General features: G+C 40.1%; 1 protein-coding gene across 2 annotated transcripts in view; it reads right to left on the bottom strand.

Moving 5' to 3' along the window:
- ADD3 (adducin 3) overlaps positions 1 to 18,550 on the bottom strand; it is a 99,722-nt gene that overhangs the window by 54,015 nt on the left and 27,157 nt on the right. For both annotated transcript variants that reach the window (XM_062601895.1, XM_062601897.1), the window contains exon 2: positions 11,858 to 11,902. The gene's annotated coding sequence lies outside the window, so the exon portion shown is untranslated. The remainder of the gene's footprint in view (positions 1 to 11,857; positions 11,903 to 18,550) is intronic.

Genomic DNA, 18,550 nt, shown 5'->3' with positions numbered 1-18,550 from the left:
CTGCATCAGTAACTACAAACAGAAGTCCTTCAAGTGAACCGCGCAGGTGTATGCTTGTCAACTAAACACAACTGTTTGCTGAACAGTCTTTTCTCTTTTTACTTCTCCAGAGCAAAATTCTTTCTTGTGCAGCAAATCTCTCCACAATCTATGCATTGCTTAAAAGCAGGGAAGGTCTGGTATTTATTTCTAGGACACAATCTGTCTGCTTTTAAGGATTTACCGTTTAGATTTAGGCATGAGGCTTCAAGCTGGAGATTCAAGTGACTCAGACTAAAACTCAGATGCAGAAAGCGCACGAAGCCTGTGTACCACTTACATCCCAAAATAGACTAACAGGCGAGTAGTAGTGAGGTTTTAAGTGGTGCCTAGCTCTCAGAGTTGCTACACAGCAAAGAATTTTACACTAAAATAATGCAAAAGGGGTTCATAAAACCTCTAGTTTCTGCATTCAGTCATAACATGAGGAAGTTTCCCTTACACTGAAAAAGTACCAGCAAACAAACAGGCAATACTTATCACATACCTTGGAATACTGACTGATACATGGAAGGAGCGTGATAGTGCCTAGAAATATTAACATAACATAATGTTTACGGATAAATAGTGCCCATCTGAACTTGCAAGAGGAGTTAATTCTTTACTGTTAAATAATCCGTGAGTCACTTGGGATGATTTAAGTTTTTCTCTCTCCGGAATTTTAATCAGGAGCAAAGTTGCTCAATGTCTAAAAGTTCACAGTCTGAAAAGAAAATTCCTAAGTCCTAAAGTAATGGGTTTCATTTATCATTCATACTGTGTATGAACTACTGAAACTTAACATCTTCATGATCAACATTGGTGTTTGTGAAATCATTAGGTCCTAGAGTGTGATTCTTTTTGCTTAACTTCAACTATTTCCATTTGGATTGTCTAATTGAAGTCTCTCCAGGATGAAGCAAATAATTTTCTAGACTCCACTGACTGCAGTGAAGACTTGCAGCAATTATAACAGAGGCACATAATTCACAAACAGACATCCATATTGCAGACATCTCAAGTTATGCAAGACACATGCTGCTCGAAATCACTAGCAAGCTACATGCAAGACTGAGGAAACACACAAGAAGAGATAACTTTGCTATTTTAGATACCAAGAAGGGGAAAAAAATGGCAAACGATGGATTTAAAAGCAAAAGCCTACTCATCAGAATCTTGCAATTCACACAGCATGACAGGTAGTACATTTTTCTAAGCATCTCTATAACTTCAGAGGCAAAAGGGTCTTTTACACTGCTCCAGTCAACAAGCCATATCACATACTGATATTCTGCACTGCAATATAACACAGTATAAAATGAGTACTTAGCAGTACCAAGCAAATACCAAGATCTGGCAGCAGCAGTGTGAGTGTAGACTAAAATATGCTGTGAGAATATGTCAGCAGGCACAAACAAGCTTTCAGAATACCAAGTGCAGGAGCTGCTAACATAACAAGCGTTAAGTGAAAATACATGTCCAATCCCTTAAAAAACATAAAGCCCCTCAACATGCAGGGAATAGAGCAGGAGGAAATATGAAGGGAGGAGGAATGAGGGAAACATAGGAGATTTGAATTTTATTTAGTTTGTGATCAAAATACAAATTCACTTAACTAGGAAAATACATGTCCATGGAGACTACTATAAAGCAAACAAATTTAAGAGAAAATGGTGTTTAACAAGTCCCATAAAAGAGATCAAAAGCAATGATATTTCCCCTCCCTCTCCCAGTAAATGCTCAAAGCTACTGTACAAAGACTCTTCTGCATTTTATTATTGCCATCATGAAAGAATTTGAGCCAAAAATGGGCAAACGCATTACACAACTCAAACTTCTGGACATGAACATGGTACTAAGCCTGTACTTTTCAATGTTGGTATGACAGGCAAATAAGAAAAGTCCTCCTTCACACTAGAAATCCTTAGCCAGTTCATATTGAAAGCTGAGTTAAAGCTTCAACCACCCCCCATACCCATCAGCCAGGTACAGACCCCTTGCTATACTCACTGTAACATGGAGCTCACTGCAGTGGAATGTATTGAATGCACTCCACTGAAACGTGTTTGGTAAAAGCTAATTTAAGCTCACCTCCTTGTACGACAGCTAGATGATCTGGGGTGGAATCAGCATGATTCATGGCCAACACACAGCATTGTAAGTTATGGTGAAGACGATTTCTGAATACTTTTCCAAGTCACACAAGCGTATCAGTACCCACCTACAAACAGATGCTTTCTTCCATATGACACAATGTGTGCAAAACAATGGTGCAAACTTGGTGTTCTATGCTCGAAAAAGAATAGCATGAATTTATCTACAGCCTACCTCCCCAAAGCCAGATTCGGCCAAAGAAAATGTTTCCACGGCTGTAACCTGAGCTTTTCGGTAAGCTTTCCTCATATTTTATAGTTCTTGGTTATAAAATTAGTACACAGCTGACAGATGCAGAAGAAGTTTTGGCTGTTCTAGTAAATCTGTTTCACTTTAAAGCTATTTCACAGTCATTAAGGTATTAAATTTTTTTTACACAGATCGGTATTAAGGGTTCCCCCCCCACCCAGTTATTTATTTTCAAGAATCCACAGGTCATCAGCAACTTTAAACACAACTGGTGAAATGGAAGTTCTTCCTGTTTAGGATGATAAATAAGTGAAAACCAAACAATCCTCACAGCACACAGCTTTACTGCTTTGTGCAACTGTTTACTCCTTCAAGGGAGATGTCATTGAAACAAGCATTATCAAACAGCTCTTTCTTTTAATTAGGTATTTTTCTCTTTTGTAGCAAAAGTGAAGTTCATAAAATGCCCATTTCCTCATTCAGGTCATGAATTCATACACTTATGATGAACTAGTAGGAAAGAAACTGATGTTTTATTCCAATGCAAACTTTTTACACTGAAGAAACTTAAACCATATTTGGGCTGCAATGCGGCTAGACACCTTGAAGAGGTTGTACCCATGGAATAACTTGCATGAAGTGACTATTAGGCAAAAAAAAAAAAACAACCTTTTTTTCCTCAGTCCTTGTATCTGATGCCAGGATAACACTACTTTATTTATTTTGTATTCTCTTATCAGGAAGTGTGTGTTACCAGCAGTGTAAAAGTCATATCCAGTCTGATTTGTGCCAATTGCACATGAAGATGGGAGAAAATTCAGACTTGGCAGAATCCATAGCAGTCTACTTACTGACCATGCCACATACACCACAAAGTAAACCTCATTTGCATCTTGTGGTCAGAACTTGACCAGAACTGAACAAACATTCACATGTAAATTAATATACATTGTGAGTCACAGATTTTGACTCTATACGGGTTATTTAGTATACTTGATGCAATGGGGTTAATGTCAGTCCACTAGTTTTTATGATCCAATTACATATTGACATCCAGTTATCCTATGCATTGTACTATAGCATGCTGTTTCTAGGTTATAACTTTGTGAAAAATATACTTATCTATATGATTACAGAACAAATGATTGTGTTTTTTGCATCTGACACCCGTTAACTCCATGTCCCACCATAAGGCTAAAGCCCATCTATCTGAAATGCACATGTGCACCTTCCCCCAACCCATGAGATAAATGCTGTGTTTACCAATTCCAAGGTCTTTGTTCCTACTGAAACATATCAACTTGCCTGTACAGACCTGCTGCTCTGTGGTACCCTGACTATTTCTGGAATGCTTTTAATATATTAAAATTGTGTTTGCCTATTTTCCTGCCTCGGATCCTGCAGCAGTTTGAAGTAACAGATCCCAGATCAGTGCTGTCGCATGCAGTTACCTCAGGATCTTTTGGGCAAACGTTATCTACTCCTGGCAGTTTGCTGCTCTCTTTTAGGTTTAAATATCTTTTCCACCAACATTTCAATTTCAGACCAATGCTCAAAATAGCACCTATGAAACAAGGCTCCTGCATTAAAATCTCTCAGGAAAGTCAACTTGGATACGAATGATTGAGCTTTCATTCTGCACCTTATCTTTGCCGAGCACTTCTTTTACACTTCAGTCATCTATCAGCTCCCCAGTCTGTCTGGAAAAATGTCCATTTCTGATGTACTTGAAATGATTCAATTCAAATGACTTATTGTAGGCTCCCATATCTTTAGCAGATTGTTTCTCAGAATATCTTTTAGCCAGACTTCTTATACTTTAAAATTTGATTTGTGAGACTTTTTTTTCTCCTCCTTTCTATTTTCTTTGGAGATGGCTTCAACTTTTGAAAGATGCCTCCTTGTTTCTAAGGGATCCCTTAACTCTGTTAGAAAACCCTCTTACCCTCTTAAAAAGTATCAACAACCACAACAAAAAGTTGGATGCCTTTGATAGATGGTATATGTTTTATCCAACTTCTAATTCACAGTCTTTAAAAGCTGCTTTACCACCTGCAAGCTTCAACTCCCCTATAACAAGTATTCTCACTTTTATGACTACAGCAAAGGCAGAAGGCTGGCATGGGAACTGCATCATTCAGTTCCCTGGCTCAGATGCCACCAGTGAACTTTCAGTTCAACCATACAATCATACTGACTGAGAGCCAGGTAAAGAACCATTTTTGCCATCCTGGACCCCATAGGCCACCATACTGAAAGTGACACTGAAGTGACTGCCTTCTACATGCTTAAGAAGGGCATCAACAGGCTTCCTCCTTTGAAAACACTCACGAAACCACCTCCTGTATCTTCATGGTAGCAGGTTACTGTTCCAAACACCAAGGCAATTTATTCAATGTATAACAACCAGGATTGGAACTCTTCTGAGTTACAGTTATGTTTCATAATACCATGTGTTTCATAATTCCTCATTTTTAAAGTGCACTTGTTCAAAGACTGCAAACAGAAAGCAAACAAAGGGGGTTGGTTTGTTGTTAGACTGTAATATCTGGGGAGCTTGACTGCTTTAGATTTTTAGAAGAATAAACTCAATCTGAAGTCACAGCCTGTGTCAAATATAATTGTGAGGATGGCACGAGACCATTTAAAGACTGCTAGCTGAGAATAAATGAATTTGGTTCAGCAACCATCTCTCACTGATCTGTGTAGCTACACTATTGTTAACCCAGAAACATAGATAAATTGAACTTAAAATTAGGAGAACCAGTTACAGGTTACTCTAATTACTTGTATAGACAAGCTTCAAACCGAACTGTTTGACATGAAGCTCCATGTATCTCTACATTAAGATGTAGAAACCGGGCAACAGCAGCAACTGCTGCCCACTGAAAACAGATCCTGAATGCAGAGCATGAACAAGTCCCTCACACTTACACTATGTCAGAGATTGTTCTACCCGCAACCCCTTGCAACCCAAACTCTCCTCAGCCTAAAGATGACACAAAACAAATCACGTTTCCTAGCACTCCACACTGATAACCAGCAGACTGTGGTGTTACAAAGTCTCAGTTAACAGCATAATCCCTTTAGAAGGAACAGAATTAAGAGAGCATCAGCTGTAAATAACTCGACTTGCATTGTTTCAACCTGCCATGGCAAGGTGCACAGCTAAGCCAAAGCTTAAAACTAGTTCCACATTTAACAGATTCTTTTCTGTGAAGAGTCACTGGTCATTAGCACACAGAAACCCCTCATGTTACTAGAACTGAGCTGTTTGGAAGTAAATCCAGCCTCAGCAAAGGGGAAACAAAAAGCTGTGTGTTTATTAAACTGGCTTTCTAAGTATCAACATTTGCTAAGGAGGTACCATTACTGAATACACTTCAATGACTGAACAGGGGCAAAAAAACCCTAAAAGCACAGCCTGTTGTTGAAATTATTAAGTCAGTATTGAGTGGAAGAGAGTTTTAAGGCTTGTAACTACTCTGGAAAAAGTAAAACTTTCAAACATTTATTCCTCATTCACTGCACTCAGTTTATGAATAAAGCCAAGCCAGACTAGGCTGGATAAAAACCCAACAATGTCCATGGTAAAGTCACAGGGTTGAGCTGATACACATCTAGCTACCTTCTTCTTTTGTGCTCTCAAACATTCAGCATTTTTAAACCATCAAGGCCAGCCTTACTCCTAAGCTATGGAGCAATTTAAAATATTAAGTACATCGTGGTAGAGGTAGGGTGACACATTTAAACCCATTTATTAACAGTTCTAGTGCTGGTAGAATAGAATGATTTTGCCTTTTGGAAAGAATTTTTAAGCTATGTCTGTTCTCTTGTATTATAAGCTTACTGGTTTAAAATATGTCAGTCTGCAATTCTGAATCAGCATTTTAATTCCAGCATCACATTGAAAGAGCTGAAAATCTGATCACCATGTCACAAGCTTGCAAATAATTCTATCAACTCTTTTTCACAGAGCTGCTCTTCATTAATTCACAATTAACAGGATTTGATAACACAAGCTGTACTACTAACTTTTATCAGCCTACTTGTGTCAACTGGAAAAGGACAAGGGTTTTATTTGGTGAGCTCCAGCACTTCTGTGCTTGGCAGCACCCACCCCCTGCAATTCCCTCTGGAGATACCCACCAAGCTCTTCCAACCCTGCTACAATGAGAGGCTTTACATGAATGCTGTCCTCTTCCTCCTTCTGTCTCGCATGAAACTGCTTTATCACAGGGACTGAGGAATTTGACAGGCAATGAGATACAGAAATTTATCTGCTGCCAGCAAACTGTTTCCACGATAGGGGCATCGGAAAGGGAAAACTGTGAAGAGCAATCCAACACTCTTCAACACATTCCAGGCCCTCATGGGAACACAGAAAGAAAAGGACAACAATAATTCAGGATTTTAATATAATTAAACTAATGCCTTCGAAAGAAATGCTGGCTGGGAAACCCTGAATTGTCTCTCTCCTAACAGGAGTAGTATCTACAAAAATCCTGCTCAAACCCAGGGATTAGCAGCATGCCTGTGGAAGCAGTCTTTGTTTCAAGCGCTCTCTTCCCATTTTAAAACGCTGAGTGATTTTGGATAAGCCTTCCTTACTACTGTAGATCACCGATGTAGCAGCAATTCTGCAAATATCCTAGTATGATGATTTCCTGTTTTACTTTAAAAGCTTCCTCATCCTCAACCACTGGGTTCTCCTCCTCCAGCTTTCCATCAGAGAGAGAAGCAGTGCAAGTGCTCAAGCTTATACTGAGCATGCGAGAGAAGCTTTGGGTTTGGCTCTTGTGAGACAAGCGATCACCAGCTTGGTACTGAGGGTACAGATAACCGGTTCTATTTTATAATAGCAATCTATGCTGAAAATGATGGTGATTTTTAAATAATAATTAAAAACACAATCAACAACCACAAACCCCTTTCACATACGTAACAAAGCAACAAGAGCTACACAAAAAGCAAGTGTTTTTTGGGAGAAAGGCAACAACTGTAAAAATGTTGAACAGGATCTCCTTTTATCTCTTTTTTAATATTCTCTTTGATTACTTTAGCTTGCAAAATATACATCCCACATTGTAGTTCATTTGTTTATGAGCATCTGGGCAGAGTTCCAGGGCTTTGATGCAAGCGGTCACAGTGCGGCACAAGCACTACCACCAGTAGGGAAAGCTGAAGAGGTGGAGGAGATACAGCACAACCATCACGTCCAGTACAGGACAAGGTTGAGACCAGCCATGCAAACAGGAACTGAGCTCCAGAAAGTCTCTTTACCTCAACAGGAGAGAAAAAGTCCCACAAATGAAAGCCTCCAGAAAAATGCAATAATCTTCATGATGAACGTAGTGATCTTTTTCCAATATGAGAAAATGCAGAATGCAGATATTGCATGCACAAATCTTACTCTCTGCAACTATAACTATTTAGCGAGAAGATTAAGTCAAAGACAGACTTTTTTGCACTGAAACTTCTCAATGCTAGGAGCAAAAAAAGCTTCAAACTGATCCATTGTGGAGAGCCAAGTATATCGGGTTACATGATTCTATGAAATGTGCATGAGCCCAGCTGTGTGTTTAACTTCGTTTTTGCTATCAGACTGCTAGACCAACTTCTTTTTATGAGTATTTACTGGGAACAGGCATTTAAGGCAGAAATGCACTTGTATCCCATGTTCTGCTTCATCATTCATGCAGACAGGATTATGTAGAGTCACTGATGCTTGAAGAGCCCCACCTGGGTGACTTAAATAGCCCCAGTTAAAAACCTGACCAAAATAAGAAACTTCACGCTGACCATGAGGATCAGAGGGGACAATAAAGACCCCAGTAAAGGATACCAGGCCTCTAGAATGTTCAAGTGTGGTTCTGTCAGGGCTGGTAACTGACAGAAGACAGGGAATACAATCTCTCCTTATTTGCTGAAATGCGATATACACAGAAGTAAACACCTATTGAACAGTTTTACTTGCATAGTCCTAGGAAGGGGTGCACTCTCAAAATGGATTTTGAGCCAATGTTCATCCCACTTCCTCCTTGCTGGACTTAAAGGGTGAGTGAGGGCAGGCAGGAAAATGGAGACAGACGTGTTGAAAGATGCATTAAGGGGTGGGGAGGAAGCTTTTAAGAGCATGCTTAAAATAGTCCACAAACATCTAGCCTTTCTCTAGGCTTAGAAAGCTCAGAGGCTCAAAAGCACCAAAACTACAGCAGCCTGGTTAGAAACACAAGCCTCACCAGTGCTGCAAAACAGGTATGTCCCCGTGTGTGTGCACACGCTGGGGAATGGGACAGTAAGGACTGACACTTCAAGTAGGACAGAGACAAAATTTTTTGTCAACTCTACTTTGATAATATGTAAAACTACTTTGGTAACTGTCTCACTCTGCCCTACCTTCACTTCTTCCACAATACCATGTGTAAGGGGATTTTAAAAGTCTAATTTCTAGCCAAATAAGGAATGCTAAATGGGGTGTAGAAATGCATTTCATATCAGAGAAAGGCACTGGAGAAAAAAAACAACCAAAACCAACTTTATAAACTTGCTGAATCTACTTAGAGTTTAGTGAGGTGGTTTTAGAAAATGGCCCCAACAGGTCCCCTGAATATTCAGGGTCTGAGCCCTCCTCACACGTGGGACAACAGAAGCTGCAGGGAGTGCAGCTTGCCCAGCAGCTAAGAGCCAACACTGAATTTGACTTAACCAGGTTAAATAGTTAGGGGATAATGCAGCCAGTCTCTGTGTTTCAGGGAGAGCTTGGGGGCTTTATTATTATTTTAAAAGAAAAATCAATTCAGGTGGTATATTTGAACACAGATTTAGATTAATCTTCCATCTTCCTGTATTTTTATACATTTATACCATTTGCTTTTAAACTGTTCCTTAGGCAGAGCAGGAAATAAAAAGGCAGTTGTTTTACTGTGTTCTCCCAGCAATAATGCGATGCACCAGATTGGAGTTTACTGAATAAGCTCATAAACCCCCAGGTTACATTCTTCCTCATCTGCAGCCTTGCCTTTCAAGTGAGCTCTACTCATATTAAAAGGACCAGAGGCTGTCCTCAGGCATACCCTGTCTTTGAAGATGAAGTCCCAGTTCCATTTTATGGCGGAGGCCTCTCAGTTCATACCTTTGCACAACTGTGTAGCAGGTTTAAACAATTATGCAGGACAGTGGATTTCCATTCCAGGCTCCTCTTAGTCAGTTTCAAGTTTTAAAAATAATGTTTTTCTTTCTGCTAGGGCACTCCTGCAGTAAGTGTTCCACACAGTGATGATCCAAAGGCATTAAAGAAAGTTACAGCTTAAACAGCGTGACACAGATTATGAATAAAGAAACCCTTCCCATATGGAAAAGTTTTTAGAATTGACATTTCTTTTCAATATGTGTTAATCAGAAAGACAGTAGTGAATTCTGACTGCTTCAGACAGGAGAGAATCAAAACTCTTGGGATATATTACATAAAAGAACAATTGCAAAGAAGGGAGAACAATCCTATAGTTTTGTTTAAAACTTAACTATTAACAGTGTTTTCTTAAATGGCTGGGAAAGTCTCCAGTTTGGAGCCAGCCACATGTTACTTATCAATGCTTCAAATGCAGGGTGAATGAGAAAGGCCATGTCTGGCTCCTTTTGCAATAGGGAAAAAATCTCTTTTGAAGTCTTTCTGAGGGACTGATGGGGGAGAAAGTGTCAGGAAAAGGATCTGACAGGTTTTGCACAGTGAGGGGCAAAAAAATGTCTGGAGCAAAATCTCTGTCTAAATTGAGCAAAGAGATAGAAACCTCTCCTTCAGCACTGGAGACGCCAGATAAAGAGTCTGAGACTCACTTGTATCTTTTTTCCAGCCACACATGAATTCCATTTTATGCTTTTTGCCAGCTTCTCATCTTACCAGGAGCCTGCGGGAGAGGCCAATTCAACACCAAAGGGAACGCAGACATGCTGGGGCTCCATGTACAGCTGTCAGTCACCCAGTATCCCAGGAAAACAACTTGTATTTTAAACAGCCCAAGCATCAGATTTAAAGGTGGAAGCGATCACCTGAATGATCTTAAAAGTAAAAAAATCAAAGAACCAAGAAATGAAGCTGCTTCTTGAAATGAAAGGCATTATCGATGAACACGTCATAGAATTACAGAATGGTTTGGGTTAGAAGGGACCTTAGAGATCATCCAGTTCCAGCCCCCTGGCCAGAGCAGGGACACCTTCCACTAGGGCAGGTTGTTCCAAGCCCCATCCAACCTGGCCTTGAACACTGCCAGGGATGGGACAGCCACAGCTCTTCTCGGCAACAAGTAAAAAATTCATGCACTCTTAATGGAAGAAGGCAGCTCAGCAGTATTCAACTTGAAGTGCACAAAGGTATTCAATAAGCTTTTATTAATAAAAGCCATTGTCTTTATATTCTGCTGAAGTGATAATGCCTTGACTCCTTGTTTCTGCCCTATAATGTTTCTGCATTTGTAAGGCATGTGTAGCATTTCCCAGGTAACATTTCACAGCAAATAAGGGAAAATTAACTTTTCTGACTCCAAAAGCCCCCCAAAACTAAACCCAAAAGAATCACAGCCAGGTGTTAGCAACAGGATTATTTTAATATAGGCAGGTTTAGTTACATAACAGGCATGAAAACGTAAGTTATACCACTCTGGATTATTTTAATCAAGGACTGGGGAGCTGTAGAAAACACTGGTAAAAACCATACTTCAGATAAGAGATTAGGTATTAAAATCCCTAAGAAACTGCACTGCAGGAATGCTTGCTGCTATTATAAAAATGAAGACCTCAACACAACATATGCTAGCAATACCATAGTAACACTTGTAGGACATAATAGAATTGTCTGAAAAAGGTATCAAAACCCCCTAGTTCCTCAGCTGTAAAAAACAGGCTACTGCTCAGGTTTGGCTGTCTTTGTCTACCTCCTTCTGCATCTTTAGGAACTCTACACGTCCTGGTTAAATAAAGTGAAATCCGCTGATGACTGGTGATGAATGTCAAAGCTCAAGCACCACATTCACTCATCTTTGATGATACCTATCAGCTGGTCGGTGTACCCAGTAGTATAAATAGGTGATATTCACCTCACTGTGGCTGGAAATTGCAGGACACCTTGATATCTTTATACCTAAGAGGCTCCATCACATATCTGGAGCAAATATCTGGTATTCCTGTCCATGGCAGGGGGGTTGGAACTGGATGATCTTAAGATCCCTTCCAACCCTAACTATTCTATAATCCTAGGATTCTAAATATTATGGATTGTTGTTCAGACTCTTGCATACACACCAATGCTAAAGTACAATTTCATCTCACAAAAGTATTTTGCACAACATTGAGACTAAAGTTACTGTGATTTTTTTTGGTCTCTGCTTTTTAATGTGGCAGTTTGCTGATCCAGTTCCCCTCCTCCCCCTTAAAATCCTTACACTAAACGAGGAGCAACCACACAGCCAAGAATTCAGACAGTAAAATGTTTTTTAGGTACCTTGATTTTTTCCACAGCTCTCCTTGCTCTAGTAATGTAGTTGACCTGTAAAACAGAAGAAGGAGATTACTGACTCCTGGTAGACTTTTCAGTATTACTGGAATATACTGTACACTTAAAACTTAAGAACACATTAACACAACATTTATTTTCATGAACTGTTTTTCAGAGTATTTTAGTGAATTACATTTTACTGTCTTATCATAGAAGGCATTTTTCACATACAAAAGATTCTTTTGTAGGGTAGTCTCATTTAAGAGCAGCTAGTTGGGAATCTCACCATTTTGCCTCAGGCACACTGGGTTACAAATCAAAGTAGAACCTGGTCTACCTGCTGCATTGTTAAAATAGAGCCTCACAGACCCAGTCCACAACTCCTGTTGTTGCCTAGCAGAAGCTGAACTCTGGAGCTGCCGCAGGCAGGCTTGGGCTGGGTGGGAAGCCAGTGAAAGGAACACAAATACTTCTCTTTGAAGGTTGACAACTGCTGGTGTGCAAAGCTCGTAAGGAAACAACCACCTTGCTCTGACCCTTTCACACCACTGAGTAGCTATGGGTTTTCCGCTTGCCTTCATCTTTGACATGAAAGTAGGATGAGTAAATCAGATAGCAACTGCTTAATTCTATCACCTTTTGTCTTCTAAGTCTTTGAGCACAAGTTCAATCGAACCTGACAAATGTACTTCCATTGTCTTCCCTTTTCCCTTGACCAATCCTCCAAAGAAAAGCAGTTATTTCCTGCTGAACAGGGGCCAGACTCCTTGATTTTATACATGCATACAAAATATATGCTACATTTTATTTTTTAAGATCTATACAGTGCAAGTGAGACATTTTATGCATTATAAAAACCCTGAGCTCAGCCCACCATCAGACACAAGCAGCACTTCTCACCAACCTGCAAACCTGTTGCTATTCATGAGGTTGTAACAGCCTCTTTCAACCATCATGCGCTTTTTCTTTCCAGTCTCTCATGACTTTAATACAGCAACTTCAAACATTGCTGCTTAGGTCTTCTCAGTATATTGTACTACAAATACTTGACCAGTTTCAACACTTCAGCAGGCTGGCTATCCCATTCCCCATCAGCACTAAAGGCTGGGTTACTCAGTGTGCTCTATGAACTTCAGCAGTAAAGAACTGACTTCAAAAGAAACCAGCCTTCACCAAAAGAAGGCAAGTAGAATTATACAAAATTACTGTGAGACATTAGTCACAAGACACTCTGAAGCAAAAAGTGTCCAAGAGAACCATGGTTAAAAAATAAGATGTTATTGCATGTGTGCTCTAATTGTCTCTTTTCCCTCAATTACTTTGTCACAGAAAGTCTGTTCCTTGCGCCCTTGAAAAATAAATGTTGCCATAAATACGGCAGTGTCTTCAGCAAGTTCTTATTTAGGAATGAACAATGTATTTGTACTCAGTATTAATACAGGTAAACAGCCACAGAACTATTTCATCTACCTTTAGATCTGACAGGAACACAAATTTAGGGGAGAGGATTGGCTCTAGCCAGGTGCTCTGCATGGGGCTTGGCCATATTTGCTCATTTTGCTGTGCTGCCAAGTGCTCCCTGGCAGAGCACACCAAGCGATGGCAGAGACTGGGGAAAGAGGAGAAAACACATTGGCATCATAACGTCGTGCTAGAGCAGGAGCCCTCCACAGCATCAGGAATTTAAACACTTTAATGTGAGTACTTATTCTCAGCATGAGTAGGGTTTATTTTTCATCTACTTCACACTGCTAGAGATAAGGGAGTGCTATTTCTATGCGAGTTCCCGATACGTTATTTTAAGCATAGCTGTCACCCACAAGCAGAGAGCCTGTCTTGCAGCCTAACAGCTACTCTTTCTAGAGGGCATTGCCAGACCACTCTCAGACATGAAAATGTAATATTCCCTCCTGATCCAACAGCACCAGTTGGCAGAATGTAGAGATGCCCATTTATGATGGTGTTTAACACTACATTAGCTAGCTCTCTGGGAGCTGCAAAGGACTGCTCACTCCCATGAAGGCCAGTGTACCCCTGCATAAGTGATGCCCAGCTTGCTCACCTCTGCCACTGGAGAAGCTGGAGACCCTATAGCTCTTCAGCATAAGAAGGCAGCGGGAAAACAGCTGAAGCCAGGAACCATGAGACTCCAAACATCGTATCCTTTTGAGCAGATATTTTTCCTGCCCTTTGTCACAAACTCTTTGGATACAATCTCCTTCTTCACATCCCTTCTCCCTAGTATCACTCAATGCACTTCCTCCCTTCCCAATTCAAAATTCACATTATTAAAACAAACAAAAGCCAAAACCAACAAAAATAACCCCTTGCCACTTGGTACCATGACCTAATTCACTCTGCTTAATCTACTGGGGTCTTTTTATCCCACTCTACCCAGCCCTTGAGTATGGATAAGAAATGCTGACGTAAATACTGGCCAGCAGTGGTCTTCACTATGCTGAGCATTGTTTAGGCCATATTCTCAGCTCTTAGTCATTAATTAAATGCCTGTATGGCCAAAAGGAATATTATACATTCAGCCACAAAGGATAAGGATTGCATAAAGAATGGGAAAAAGGAAATCTGAAGAGGAGTAACAGTCACACAGTAAAGAACCAACTCAAAGCCAGCTCTCAGATCAGGGAAAATAACAACTGAAAGACATTCTTGGATGAATAAATTAGGAGAGATGGATTTAACTCAAGACATGACAGCAGTAAATATTGAATGTGAGCAGCCTCAACAAATTTGGAATACATCTGAATAAATGCACATGTCAGAAATCAGACATATTACACAAATCCGAACAGGATACTGAAAAAGCAAAGACAAATTACATGTTAAATGAGGGCTTCAGTCTGCAGGACAACAGGATTTGTGTGTGTGTGGCAGAGATACCATTTATCTTCTTAGAACTAAAGTGTAAAAGCCACTTAGTTATTTGAGAGCTCTCTCCCACTCTGAGAAGCAACATTTTAAGACTGCATCTATCATCAGAGAGAAACTATGAGTAATCACAATGACAGAGAGTCAGGGGATGGGGTATCCCAAAGAAACACGTCCTGGAATGAAAACACAATTTCCTTCAACTACTCATATTAGAATGGCCGATCAGTGTGTAGTAGGAAAATACACTTCTGGTTTGGATCCAAACCTTGAGTATAAAAAAACAGCCCTAGTAAATAATTAAGAGAATTGAGTTCCCAACTGAAGGTTTGTTTTGTTGTGTTTTGTTTTTTTTTAACAAACAAAATCATCAAAAGATTGTGTAACTCTAAGAGCCCTTAAGGAAACAATTGGGAATTTTTCATAACATGGTATTTCCTTATACCACTGACCACAGGAATGCAAACAGTTCCACCAAACAGAGATTTCTTCATTGGAAACAACTGACAATCTACCCATGTTTCCATCTTTTCCACTCTCGGGGCTCAGCATACAAAATAGATTATATAATTGGATACAGAAGTGTCATACCCGGGCCACAAGGTACCTCAACTGAAACTCAGCACCTGAGAGCCTTTGCTAGAATATAGTTCCTGAGGGTTAGAGAAAAGAGAGAAGGAGCACTTATATTTAATTATTAAGCATCTCTGTCTAATCAAAATCTACATTTCTATTGCAATTTCTATATATTTGTTGGATTTCCCTAAAATAGGGTTAGCATCTCTATCAACAGACCAGCAGCCCAAGCTATAACTCAGCATATCAGTAACAAGAATCAGTCCTGCATCATCCCCTGACAGTAAGGCAAGTGATGCTAGAGAGGACTGGCAAGGAAACATGGGTTGTTACTCAACTTGCATGTGGAAGAAAAAGCACTACTACTGGTAATATACTGCCTGTACCTTATACAATGTCTCCCATGTTAGTCTAGTGAGCTAAGCAGGTAAGCAGGAGGTTGAGTGAGGTGATTCTCCCCCTCTACTCTGTTCTCGTGAGACCCCACCTGCAATCCTGAATCCAGCTCTGGGGTGTCCAAAAGGAGGACAACATGGAGCTGCTGGAGCAAATCCAGACAAAGCTGTAGATGCTCCAAGGGCTGGAGTACCTCTCCTAGGAAGACAAGCTGAGAGAGCTGGGCTTGTTCAGCCTGCAAAAGAGAAGGCTCCAGGGAGGAGCCTTTCAATATCTAAAGGGGCCTACAAGAAAGCTGGAGAAAAGCTTTTTATGAGGGCATGTAGTGACAGGACAAGGGGGAATGTTCTTAAACTGAGAGATGGCAGACTCAGATTAGATATTAGGAATAAATTACTGCGAGGGTGTTGAGACACTGGAGCAGGTTGCCCAGAAGAGCTGTGGCAGCCCCATCCCTGGCAGTGTTCAAAGGCCAGGATGGACAGAGCTTGGAGCAACCTGGTCTAGTGGAAGGTACCCTTGCCCATGGCAGAGAGTTGGAACTGGATGAAATTTAAGGTCCCTTCCAACCCAAACCATTCCATGATTCCTTGATAGATTTCCTTGTCAGCTTCTCCATTTAGGATTATTATTTCAGCAATGCCAAATGACACTATGAATCCCTTCAAAGGTAGTTGAAAATGCTGCCATTTCAGTATGGGCAATGTCAGTCTTCGTACTCTAACCAGCCTTCAGACCCTGCATTAGGAGACCAAGTATCAAAGGTACCCCAGGGAAAAGCAAGACAGGCCTTACAAAGAGACTGAATTTTCTTGACAGCTAATTAACAAGTCACTATCATGGAGAAAGCAATTTACACCCTGTGCAGAGCTTCATGCTGCAAAGAGAAAAAAAACAGTGGAAATGAGCATAAGCAATGGTAAAACCAGAGAGAATCCCGAAGATTCAGGAAGGCAAAGGAATGCTAAAAGGTGCTAATCATCAGCCCCCTGACAAGTGTCTGTCACTGGCAATTTGCAACTCAATTAAGCCAAGATTTTAATCAGGGCTACAACTGTACTTAATTCTCTTCATTGCAGCTGAAGGAAAACACGGGGAACAAGTCATAAAAACAGAACAAAACTGAAATGTGCTACAAAAGAGACCAAATTGTTTTCAGAAGGAAAAACCAAAACAATCAAATGCCTTGAAAGACAAAGCTTTATGGAGTTAGTGTGCCAAATGAGTCAAGAATTTTGGATAGTAGAAAGGGCAAACAAATGCCTTAACTTCAGACAGAGACACCAGAAGACTTTGCTTATCTGGAAGTGTTTGCAATCTTACAAGATTTCAACTTTCGGAATTCCTCTTTTAGGGGGAAACACGGAAAAATCCTCTATGCTCTTTGAAAAGGAGAATGAGATGGAACTCTGGTGCTCCATGTGCAGACAAACAGGGCTACAAGGCTTTGACAACAAACATCCCTATGGTGCTATGGATGAAGAGGCCATCATCATACATGAAACGTTCCTACACTCTACTTTAATATTTCAGGATGATAAATGCTAAGATACCCATTGCAAGTGTCCCATAATATTTTCACATACAAAACCATTTACCAGGAGTTACTGAACAGGAAGCTAAAATTTCCAAGGGCTTTATTTGAACCATTCCATCTCTTGATCTTTCCTGTCAGGGAGATGCACACTGAGCTCTCAGAGTACTGACCTTTCATCACAGCGCACTCTCGGTCTTGGAGAATTCAGGTTTTCTAAAGTTACAAACATATGAACCCACCCCGCCTTTTTAGACAGCTCTTAAGATCTAAACATAAATTACACAAAGCAGCAGCTTGGTTTAATTACAAACAGTGCAGCAAAAAAATGTTGTTTTTTTTTTTTCATTTATCTTAACTAAATAACCAAAACCCCACATAGGCTGATATGCCAAAGTCAGCGCTGAGATTTAGAAGGCTACTCAAAACCTATTTTTTATTCTTATAACAATCAGCATCCTAGAGAAAAACATGCATCAAAAAGCTTTTCAATTTCATCTTACTGGTGAGGCTATAAAGAGCTACCCAAACTCTGCAGGCTGTAAGGCAAGGCAGTAGCTAGAGCACACCACATTTTTCCACAATTAGAACATAGCAATATCAAGCCACGCAAGAAATGATTTGCTGTTTTTCATTAAAATGCACAGTTCATATTTATTTTTGTCTACAGTCACTGCACCAAGATGCATGATCAGAATAGCAAGAAACTAGTGGGCAGAGTCTACGTAGCATTCGTACCTGAGTCAACTGCACTACAATCAGTGGAAGTTTGGTGTTGGTAAGAAAGCAGAAATTTTGGGAAAATGTTACAAATCAAAGCTGTTGAAGAGTATCCAAAAAGCTTTAATTATGACTTCTGGATGAAATACATACATATGAATATGAAGACGCTAATTCACGTTTACTTTACAGTTTATAGTAATACTTGCTATTTCATTTTACCTTTGTCATTTGATAAATCCCACTACTACAGGCTCAATGCTCAATAATACAGTGATGTAAAGACTAGAGCTGCCATCTGGTATCTACCTGGTTTCTCAGCAAGACTGTAAATACAGTTTCAGGTAGGTTATTTTAAGTACTGCATTATTAAATTTTCACATAGTTATAGTCCAAGCAGTGGGAAATGGCAGTTTCAGACATCAGCTGAATGGCCTTAAGGATCTGGATGCTTGGTACAGTTCTGCAACAGGCATCCTAGCTGGCCTCAGGAAAATAACTTCAGCATTACATAACCCCCCTCATCCCCTTAAAATGAAGTCTCTACTGAGAAAGGCATTAGCCAAGCCTTATTCATGGAATGGTTT

This window comes from Pezoporus occidentalis, unplaced genomic scaffold (assembly GCF_034315485.1).
Source record: "Pezoporus occidentalis ecotype Australia unplaced genomic scaffold, CSIRO_AGI_Poc_V1 ctg73, whole genome shotgun sequence".
Taxonomy (NCBI): Eukaryota; Metazoa; Chordata; class Aves; order Psittaciformes; family Psittacidae; genus Pezoporus; species Pezoporus occidentalis.
Note: the sequence above shows the minus strand (reverse complement) of the source record. Positions and strands in the feature narration are given on the sequence as shown.